The following is a 10,723-nucleotide window of genomic DNA, read 5'->3' as shown; positions in this document are numbered from 1 at the left end:
GGCACACACACTTGTACATAATAAATCAATAACAAAATTTAAATACAAACTTATCTTCTGTAACTCAGTGTCATTTTCCTTCCAGAATGTTCCAAAAAAAAAAAATCTTTGTACTTGTACCTGCATTTTAAAACTTCACACAAATGAAATCCTATTGTCATTTGCTTTTTCTTCTAACACCTTTAGAAGCTCTTTCCAGCCCGCATATACAGTGCCACCCTTGCACATTTTTCAAGACAAGGATGCATGAGAGTTTTGCCTTCATATATATGTGTACATATGTGTACCATGTGCATGCCTGGTGCCTGCAGGGATCTGAAGAGGATCCTGGATACCCCAGAGCTGGAGTTCAAGATGGTTGTAAGCTACCGTGTGGGTGCTGAGAGCCAAACTTGGCCACACTGGAAGACCAGCAAGTGTTTCTAACCAATGAGCCACCTCTCTAGCCCTCAGGCTGACCCTTTTCTCTGATCCTCTGGTCTCTACCTCTCAAATGCTGAAAATACAGCACACTCCACACCCAGATTAAGAAGTTCTTTTTCTTTCCTTTGTCTATGTATTTGTAAATAAAATCAGTGTCGGGCTAAATAACATTATTTATTATTAGCCCTATAATTATCACGGCGGTATTATTTATCCTACTATCACAATTTATAAGACACAGACACCTGTTAAATTTTATAATTGCCTTATATACCTTGGGCTAGGCAGATATTTCATCTATTCTGTCTCAAAAACCTCACCATCCACCTCCCAGCCCCCATCCAATGCCATCCTCCTTAACTGTCCTCATTTGGACTACCGTCCATAATCTTATGACTAATTGCTTATATTTGGTGTTTTTTCAATCCACGCCATCCTTGGAGTCCTTTCTTCTAGCCTACGTGGTTTCTTCTCCACACTAACTCATCTTGGCATCCTCTTTCCTCATCTCTTCCCATCCATTTGTATCCTTCCCGTGATTCTCCTCTTCCCAAAGCCTGGGAACCTTAGCCATGCCTACCCCATTCTGCCTTGCCCAGGTTTTAGGCCTTTAATAACCAGTCAGGTATAATATCTTAGGCTGGTTTACACAAGGATAGGTGTATCCAGGCAGTAAGCAGATCTTGAGGGCCAGTAATTAGCATCCAAGTACAAGCATCAGACTAATCCCCAACAGTCTCTTACTGTTTTTTGATCTTTTTGAGACAGTCTCACTACGTAGCTCTGGCTGGCCTCAAACTCACAAGATCTGTCTGCCTCTACCTTCCTAGGGTTGGAATTACAGGCAGGTGCTGGCTACACTCGGCCAACTTTTTTTTTTTTAATTTAAATGTTGTATTTATTTTGTGAGGAGTGAGGGGCAAGTGCATGCGACAGCACATGTATGGAGGTTGGAGGACAACTGTAGGAATCCATTTTTTTTTCTACCATACCGGTCCTGGGGATTGAGCTCAAGTCATCAGACTTGGTGACAAGCACATGTACCTGCTGAGCCATTTTGCTGGCATAGTATTTTTTTTTAATGTAGTCTAGCTATAAGAGACAGTGCCTGTGGAATTTAAGTTTTGGAGTCTACGACCATTCACAGAACCCACATTCCCTTTTCATAGGAAGGAGCTGCATGACGAAGCAGGCAAACTTACAGCCCGTTCCTTAACCCAGAAAAGGAACCAAGAGGGCAAGAGAGCAATGGCCTCTAATCTGCAGACTTAGTCTACAGCAGATTGGAAAGGGGTCATTTGCACACTTCAGTGACCTCTTCCTTTGCAAACAGGGATGCCCCTGCTTGCCCAGGAGGTCCTGGCTAATGGCAGTTACATACTCTGTATCAAAGCTTTGACTTGAGGGTTAATATGTTGCAGGTCATTAAAAGAAACCACTAGCAGCTTTTGTTTTGCTAGGAATCATACTGTGTGCATAATTTCTCCAGTAACTACAACACTGATGGCGTTCTGGGCACTTGGACCTATGAAAGGACTGGGCATACGTGGGGGTCACACACGAAAGTACACAATGCGTCTGCTGGTCTTACTCAGCCCCACTGGTATGTGATCATCTGCCCTGTGGTCCACATCTCACAGCAATATCCAGCACATTTTAGCAGATCCCCTTCCTGGACAGCAGAGGGTAGGCACTAATCTCACAATACCCCAACGTCCTGGGAATCCCGGGGAGGTTTGATTGCCCATATCGCTACACAGCCCTAACTTCAGGCCTGGGACGTAATTAGCTAAGCAGCAGATCCTCTGGGTGTGCTGAGGGTCTGACCTTTCAGTCTCTTTGGGGAGGCAGCCAGCAATCATTAGTGCCAGGGTCTATATAGCCTGCATCCTTCCAGTCATTGTTCATGAGCAACAGTTTCTGCATGGCTGGTACTCACGTAGGAGCACAACTCTTCCTGGCAGCCAAGGTTGCATGAACCCAGTGCCCCAGCCTATGGTAGGGGCATTGCCAGGCTGTTGTCCAATGCTCTGGTCTCAGGGAACCAGAGGCAGGAGTTAAAGTGTCAATATGCAGGCCAGCTTTCTTGCTTCATTGCCACTGTGATCAGAGAACACCCAGACAAGGTTCAACCTGGAAAAGCTATTAGTTATCAGAGTCATTCATTTTCTTAACATCTGAACTATGCACATACAACTGTAAGCCTGCTGGGAACTGCACACAGCTGCCTACGGCCAGGGATAGATAGCTATGGGAGCTAAGGGTGGGAGGAGCAAGTCCACATGATAATAAAAATAATCTCATTCTGCCACAACACTCATCCCAGTGGTTCAAGTTAAAAGAGCCACAGCTCTAGACAACTGAAAGCGGCTGCACTAAACAGAATGCAAAATGGTGCCATGGTACTGCTGAGAGTCATTGGGTAGTGAGAGGTAGCTTTTGGTTACAGCAGATGCCACTCAAGCCAGAGCTTCTTTAAGAACCGCCTGTCTGTCATATATGTTTTTTTTCCCCTGAGACAGGGTTTCACTGTGTAGCCCTAGGTGTCCTGGAATTCACTCTGTAGACCACGGTGTCTTCGAACTCAGAGATCTGCCTGCCTCTGCCTCCCGAGTGCTGGGATGTAGGCACCACCATGCCCATCCATATACGTTTTATTATTGGCCAAAGAACAGGATAAGTTGGAAGACAAACTCATAAATCACCCTTGGAGACTGGGGAAGTCAGAAGATATAATACAGTGAAAGGAGTAGGCTAGTAAAAGGGAAGAATATTGGTGTTTTTTTCCTGGGAATGATAGATTTTCTTGGAACTGAGACACCACCTCTTTCTGCTGCTTTGATATTTGCTTTCTGCCATCATCAAGGTAATTGTCAACTGGTGGGGTCCTGGGCAATGGAGTGTCATTTAATATGCAGATGAAACTATAATGAAGCTAACTGGTGTTCTTTAGATGTAAAATGTCTCTGAGAGGCTCCTGTATTTGAACGCTTGGTGTGTAGGTGGTGATGCTGTTTGGAGAGGCTGCAGACCCTTTAGGAGGTGCAGCCTTGCTGGAGAAAGTACGTCACTGGGGTGGCTTTGTGGGTTGATAGCATCTCCCCACTTCTGGTTTGCTCAGCCTGATTCCTGTGTATGATTCAAATGGAATCTCTCAGCTTACTGCTCCTGCTGCCAAACCTTCCTTGACATTACTGACATCTAGCCCTCTGGAATCATAAGCTAAAATAAATTTATCCTTAAGTTGCTTCTGGTCATGGTATTTCATAACAACTGGGGTCCTGGAGCCCAGGGTCCACTTCTTTCCTTTGGGGCATTCTGGCACTAATGAGTAGAGGTGCTGGACTCACAGGAACAAAGCTTTGCCTGGTGGGTGGTTTGCAGGGTCCCGATTCAGCAGTGAGGGCCTAGGAGACCACATCTCCTATATAGCTCTTCTTACGGGGGGTGGAGGCTTCTTAAAGGGCTCTAGTGTTACAGTGCTTTTAGCTCTCCCAGTGAACCAGCAGCTCTTAGGCAATACAGCTTCAGTGAACAGCTTGTTTTATTTGGGGTGAACAAGGGCTAAATGAACCTTGGGGAATGGGAAGGGATTTTCAGGGTGGGCGCCTATCATTGGCTGGGGCTGAGATGCCGGGGATCCTTTACTTGCATGGGGAGAGATTCTGGGTGATGGACTACGTGACTACTCAAGAATTGCAGAGGTAGGGTGTGCTGGGGCATGCCAGCACAGAACAGGGAGGGGGCGATCCTTATGCCTGCCAGTCTCAAGATTGAGATTTTTGAAGTTTGGACACGTCTCAACCTTACTCTAGCTCCATGCCAGTTTCCCTGGTGGCACAGTTCCCACAAACAACTGAAAAGTAACAAAAATAATTTGGGGTCACTCTGGCTATCTTAGATGCAACTAGTTTTGGCAAGCCCACATGCTAAGGAACTTCTAATCTGCAGACATCCTGTCCTCAGAGTAACAGTAGGGTTGGATAGAAATTTGGCTAGGTCACACAGGCAGTACAGCTATGCTACAAGTGTACATTCTGACCATTTGTGTGGCTTACAACTGGAATCCTAGTTATACAAGAGGCAGGACGATTGTAAGACCTAGGCCAGCCTGTGTGACTTATCAAGACTCTGTCTCAAAATTTTTATCTACCTACCTATCTACCTACCTATCTGAAGGTTAGGATAACAGAATGTTTACCTAGCATGCTTTAAGCCTAGGATTCATTCCTAGTAGTAATAAATAAGTAAACAAACAAACATAAAATAGAGGAGGGATGAGGAAGAGTGGGAGAGAGACTGTTGATTCTAAGTTAGGTATGTTGACACAAACCTGTAATTCCAGTGCTTGGGAAGCAGAGAGAGGAGGATCATGAATTTAAGGCCAAGTTGGGCTACATGGTAAGGCTATGTCTCAATGGTAACAATAATAAAAGTATATTCTGAGGCATTGGGGGATTAGGTTAGGGTTTGAATATATGGATTTCAAGGGCACACAATTTAGCTCATAACAGCTATCAATAGGAGGGACAAAACTTTAAAAAAAAATCTGATTTAAAAACAAAACAAAACCACCAGGCATTGGTGACACACACCTGTAATCCCAGCACTTGGGAGGCAGAGGCAGGTGAATCTTATGACCATTTTTTGGCTTCAGTTTTCTTGTAAAGTATCTGATACCTACCTTGCCACATTGCTGTTCTCCAGAGAGAGGGAGAAACCTCAGAGACAAAGACCAGATTGAGACCATACCCGGTGTTTCCAGGTTCTTGTCAAAGAAAGAATTCAGAGATGAAACAAAGAGGTGAGAGGCACCTTACTTCAGAGCATATTCAAGAGGAAGTACAGACTACCCCCCACCAAAAAAAAAAAAAAAAAAAGTAGCTGGTATATTTTTCTAAACGAAAATGAAGGATCAGGTGGCACACACCTGTGATCCCAGAACCTCAGAGGTAGAAACAGGGAGATTAGGAATTTGAGGTCAGCAGGGGTTACATGAGAATCTGTCTAAGCACACAGACAAACACAGAGAGACTGGGGGCCAGGGTACACACACACACACAGAGGTGGGAGGAAAAGAGAGAGAGATGATGATATCTGGGTTGTGTCTAGAGAAAAAGTCACAGGAATTGTTAATAGAAATCAGCCAGGCCTCATAGGCCCCGTGGGAGGGTTAGGAGGACAGAAAGCTCAAGGCCTCCCAGGGCTATAGAGCAAGTTCAGTGCTAGACTAGATCCTTCATGATCAAGAGACAAAACAGAGAAAAATACAAAAGATAACTGTCACAAAAGAAGTGGGAAGACAGCTCAGTGTTAGACTAGGCTGGCATGTTCAAGGCCCCACATCCAATTTTCTAGTGTTGAAGAGGAGAAACCATGCCAAATTTCTCTGAACAATGTGTGTTCATGGAAAAGTTATGAGAGGATTAAATATTACTACTTCAGAGAATATGACATATTTATTGTTTGACTATGAAGAAAAACTCATAAATTTAGATACCGGATCTTTGACCCAGGCTCAAGTCTCCGATCTACCACTGAGTAATGTATGACTTGGATGAATCACATGCTAATCCCCTCATCTGTAAAACAGGAAGAGAAACAGCAACTGCCTATTAGAGCTGAGGTAAGGTGCAGATGTTCCAGGAGTGCTTGTCCAAGCAAACTGTGGGAGACTGTCCTCATTACCCCTTCAGTGTCTCCTCGCCGTACCCCACACATTTCTCTATCCTACATGATCAAGAGTCAAAACAGAAAAAAATACAAAATGACTTCAAAAATAAGGAGATTGGGCCAGTGAGATGGCTCAGCTTCTTGCCAGGTCTTATGCTCTGGAACCCTAGGGGAGATAGAATTCACAAAGGTTGTCCTCTGACCTCACCCGCACCCACAAATATACACACATACACACTAAAGGTTTTAAAAGTAGGAGGGACTTTATCTAGTCCCTGTTCCTGATCCTACTAGAGCTAGCTTGCTTCTGAGACTGACTAAAAGACTGGCCAGCTTTTGGAGACATGGGGCATAGATTCCTTGCTATGAGTAGGTGCCGTCTTTTCTGCAGTCAACAGCTGTAGCTGCTGGGTTTTGTTTTGTTTTTTGTTTGTTTGTTTGTTTGAGGCAGGATCTCTAGCAGTCCACACTCGATCCTAAGGCTGAAAGCCGTCCTTGAACTCTTGATCATCCTGCCTCTGCCTCCTGAGTCCTTGGATTATAGGTATGTGTGCCATGATTAGCTTCATTTATTCTTTTTTTTTTTTTTATTTTAATTTTAGTGAGACAGTATGACACTATTCTTGGTTGTGAGTTTGACTACATCTGGAATTAACTAAACCGGAAGCTGCTAGGTACACCTATGAGGGATATTTCTTGATTATTTGAGGTGGGAAGAAGCAGCATAAATCTGGGCCACAGCTTCTGGTGGCAACCTATATAAGGGACATGGAAGAGAAGAAGGAAGCTCTTGCTTTTGCCTGCTTGCCCTCTCTCCTACTGGCTACTTCATCCCTTCACTGGCATTACAGTCTACTTCTCTGGGATTCCAACACATACTGACAACCAGCCAAGACATTCGGCCTCATGGACCAAACAACTATTGGGCTTCTGTCAACAGACTAGTTGGGTCACAGCCTATAAGCCACTCTAATAAATTCTTTCAGTTTTTTTTTTTCTTCTAGAGAACACTAATATAGACAGAATCTTGTTTGTGGCACCGGTTAGTCTTTTTAAAAATTATTTATTAATTACAGTTTATTCACTTTGTATCCCAGTTGTAGACCCCTCCCTTGTCCCCTTCTAATCCACTCTCCCTCCCTCATCTCCTCTCATGCCCCTCCCCTATTCCACTGATAGGGGAGGTCCTCTTCCCCTTCCCTCTGATCCTAGCCTATCAGGTCTCATCTGGACTGTCTGCACTCTCTTCCTCTGTGACCTGGTAAGGCTGCCCCTACCTCAGGGGGAGGTGATCAAAGAGCCAGCCACTGAGTTCCTGTCAGAGACAGCCCCTGTTGGCACAAGGTAGTCTTAACCTGAAGCAATCTTCCTGCTTCAGCTCTAGAGTACTGGGATTACACGCTACAGGCCTGTGCCACAGTACCCAGCTCAATGGCATACATGTGTTATGCAAAATGTCTTCTTTCACTTGCCAGAACGTTCTCCCACAAACTCTGAGAAGACTCAAAAGACCTAGAGTTGGTTCTATTTGCTGACCATGTAACAAATATCAGCTTTTTCGGCCCCATCTTTGAAAGAGTTCATAGGTCTCACAGCTATATTAAGATTCTCTGGGTTGAGAAATCTGGAGCCTCCAAAGCAACTGATTCGATTTCTCTTCATGTGCTTTATAACAATTCAAATTCAGCACATCTCATTAATGCTAACTATGACTTAAACCAATAACTTCTGGTTTATTTTACCTTCAGGGCACTGATTATGAAATCAGAAGTCTCATCCTTCCTCCAGAACAGGATGGCCATGTGCCTCTATCAGTAAAGAGCTCTTGGTTTTATTAATTGCAGAGCTTGTCAGAAAACCAAGGCAGGACCTCTTCTCATTGGCCTTGTCAGATCTCCACGGTTCATTTCCCTACTTGTTTCTTGAATCCTTCATGATTCCTTTATTTTTCCTTTTATTCCTTTCTCCCTCTTAGACACTCTGCAGCATCCTGTTAAGTGCATTCAGAGCAAAGCTTCAGAAAAACAGACCACATTTTATCATGGAGCTTATGGACCAAACTGGGAATTGGAGACATCCATCAACTAATGATCAAATCTGTAATTTCAAATAGCACTTAGTAGCATGAGAGAAAATAGTTGAACCCTGAGGGAAAGCTCAGGAGGTAAAGGCTTCATCTGGAAAGTGGCAGCTGAGCTGCAGAGGATAGGCGAGAGTGAGCAGGTGCAATCATTTTTAAGAGTCTGGAGTAGGAAGAGAACCAGGACCGTCATCATCAGTACTTCCCAGCCTTATACTTGGGCTAATAAATATACACAGAAGAAAGGAATGGACAATGTGAATAGTATAAAAGCAATGAAAATATGGCCTGGTTTTGATGTAAAACAAATAACAACTTGAACTGCTAGTAAACAAGATCTAGCCTGGGCGGGGTGGAGGGGTGCTGTTGTACATTCCAGCCTTTAAAGACAGTATGCTCCACTTTAGCTAGGCATGGTGGAACACACCTGAAATCTTAGCTCTCTAGAGGCCGAGACAGGGAAGGCTTGCCATGAATTCAAGGTCAGTCTGGGCTACACAGTCCAACACAGGCCACAGAGTGAGACCTGATCTCAAAACAAACAAACAAAGCAGAGAATTTTAGCCTTTGTCCCACCAGCAAAACGGACACTATTCACTGCTTTATTAATTCCTGGTATATGTTAGGCACTGCCCTAAAAATTGCTTGACAAAACATTCCTATTCTTATCCCAGCTTCACAGGCTGAAAACAGAGGTAGAGGTTGCTTACTCTGGTAGTAAACAACAGGAGTGTGACCCAAAGCCACGACTGAAGGCTCCAATATTGCCCCACAGGCAAGAGAGGCTGATAACATACAACTGAGTCTGATCCTCTTGGCAGGATGAGCCTGCTCTGGAGCTGAGAGAGTAAAGGGGTGTCAGAATTTAATGAGCTAATCACTGAATTTAATCCCCTTCCCCTGCCTCCCTACTAATAAAATAACCTTTAATTATATTCTGGCTTCCATATAGATTTTTCTGCTGGAAGGTAAAGCACAGACCAGCCTACACAGGCATTTTGGTCTATTTGGAAATTTTATTACTCATTGTGAGTTACTCTTAATGGCTGAGCCATCTCTCTAGCTCCTAAAACAAGTACAAATTATTAAAGTCTTGCCTGCTTTCCCAGGAAAAGCTAACAAGTAAGAACAAAATAAAACCAACAAATAAGAACAAAATATTGTCTCTTTTGTGACTTAACGTTGGGCTGCCTGCAGAGATGTGGTCTTGGCCACAGAGATGAGCCCATTTCTCTTATCTTCTTTGTTAAAACTCCAGCACAGCCTAAGAGCTCCCTTTGTTTCCCATGGTGCCTTTCTCACACTCCCACCTTTCCACTGGCACACACCCTAGAAGGCAATGCTTCTTGCTCTTCACAATGTACCTCATTTTCTGAGCCATTGGCAGCTGGCAGCTGGAGACTGACATTCAGCTTCTGGGTGTCAAGTGCATCCTATGCTAGGTGGAGGCTGTTCCCTAGCACCATAAAATCCGATGTTCTTGACAAATGCTGGTTCTCAGGAGCCGTGGGCTCCAGGCCTGCCCTAAGGCTCGGCCCAGCAGTTGTGACACTGGCCTCCCAGTGGGTCTCTGAATGCACAATCAGCTCCCGAGTGGCTCTTTGTATGAACATGTATTTTTTCACTTTTTCCTCTTCTCTCAATTCCTTTCATGGGCAAAACTGAGACAACTGCAAAGGTTTGAAAGAGAAAGTGTCGTAAAATCGAGGCCATTTGACCTTGAGAAGAGAGCCGAAGCACATTCGAAGGCTTGAGTAGAGCCCTCCCCAGCACACGCGTTTTGTTTTGTTTTCTCGTATTTTCCCGAAAAGATTGACTTAGCATCCAATTCCTCCCTCAAAAGCATGGAAAAACTAAGCCGTGCAAGGCCAGACTTAGGACAGAAAAGGCTCCAGCGCGGTCTCGGACGCCCAGGGTCCACGAGGCCCGGCGAAGGGGGGAGGGGAGGCCGGCAAGGGGCAATTGTTTCAAAAGCACAATGCAGCATCCCCGCGAGCTGGCCGTGCAGCCGCTTTCACCAGAGCGGTTCCTCGAGCAAAGACTAACCGCCGGGCCGAAGCCCCTCGGAATCTAAGGGCGGTGCACTACCGCCTCGGCGGGCCAGCCAACATGGCCACCCTACATGGCTTGGGGGACACCGGGCGGCGGCGCACGAGGCGCAGAACGGCGGGGGCGGCGGGACGGACCCTCCGCTGGAAGCACAGTCCCAAACGGCCGCCATGCCCGCGGCCGCCGCTGGGGGGCGCGCGCGCCGGCAGACCCCCGCGGGCAACGGCCGGAAGGGATGTGCCACGTCCTCTCCTGGGGGGGACCGTCCCTCAAATCCACGCCGTCCTCGTCCGGCGCCATCGTGGAGAGGGGCGCGAAACCCCAGGCGGCCCACTCGCCTCTCCATCCACCCCACGCCATCGAGACGACCAGCCACTGGCAGGCGGCGCGGTTGGCTCCGCGCGCCGTCCCCCCCGCCGGCAGAGTGGTCCAGCCCGGGCTCGCCCGGCGCCCCGCCCACCCCCGCGCCCGCCGGCGGCGCATTGGCGCGCGACGCCG

Source organism: Psammomys obesus, unplaced genomic scaffold (genome assembly GCF_907164565.1).
Source record: "Psammomys obesus unplaced genomic scaffold, mPsaObe1.curated_primary_1811, whole genome shotgun sequence".
NCBI lineage: Eukaryota > Metazoa > Chordata > Mammalia > Rodentia > Muridae > Psammomys > Psammomys obesus.
The sequence above is the reverse complement of the archived record's forward strand: the minus strand, read 5'-3'. Positions refer to the sequence as shown.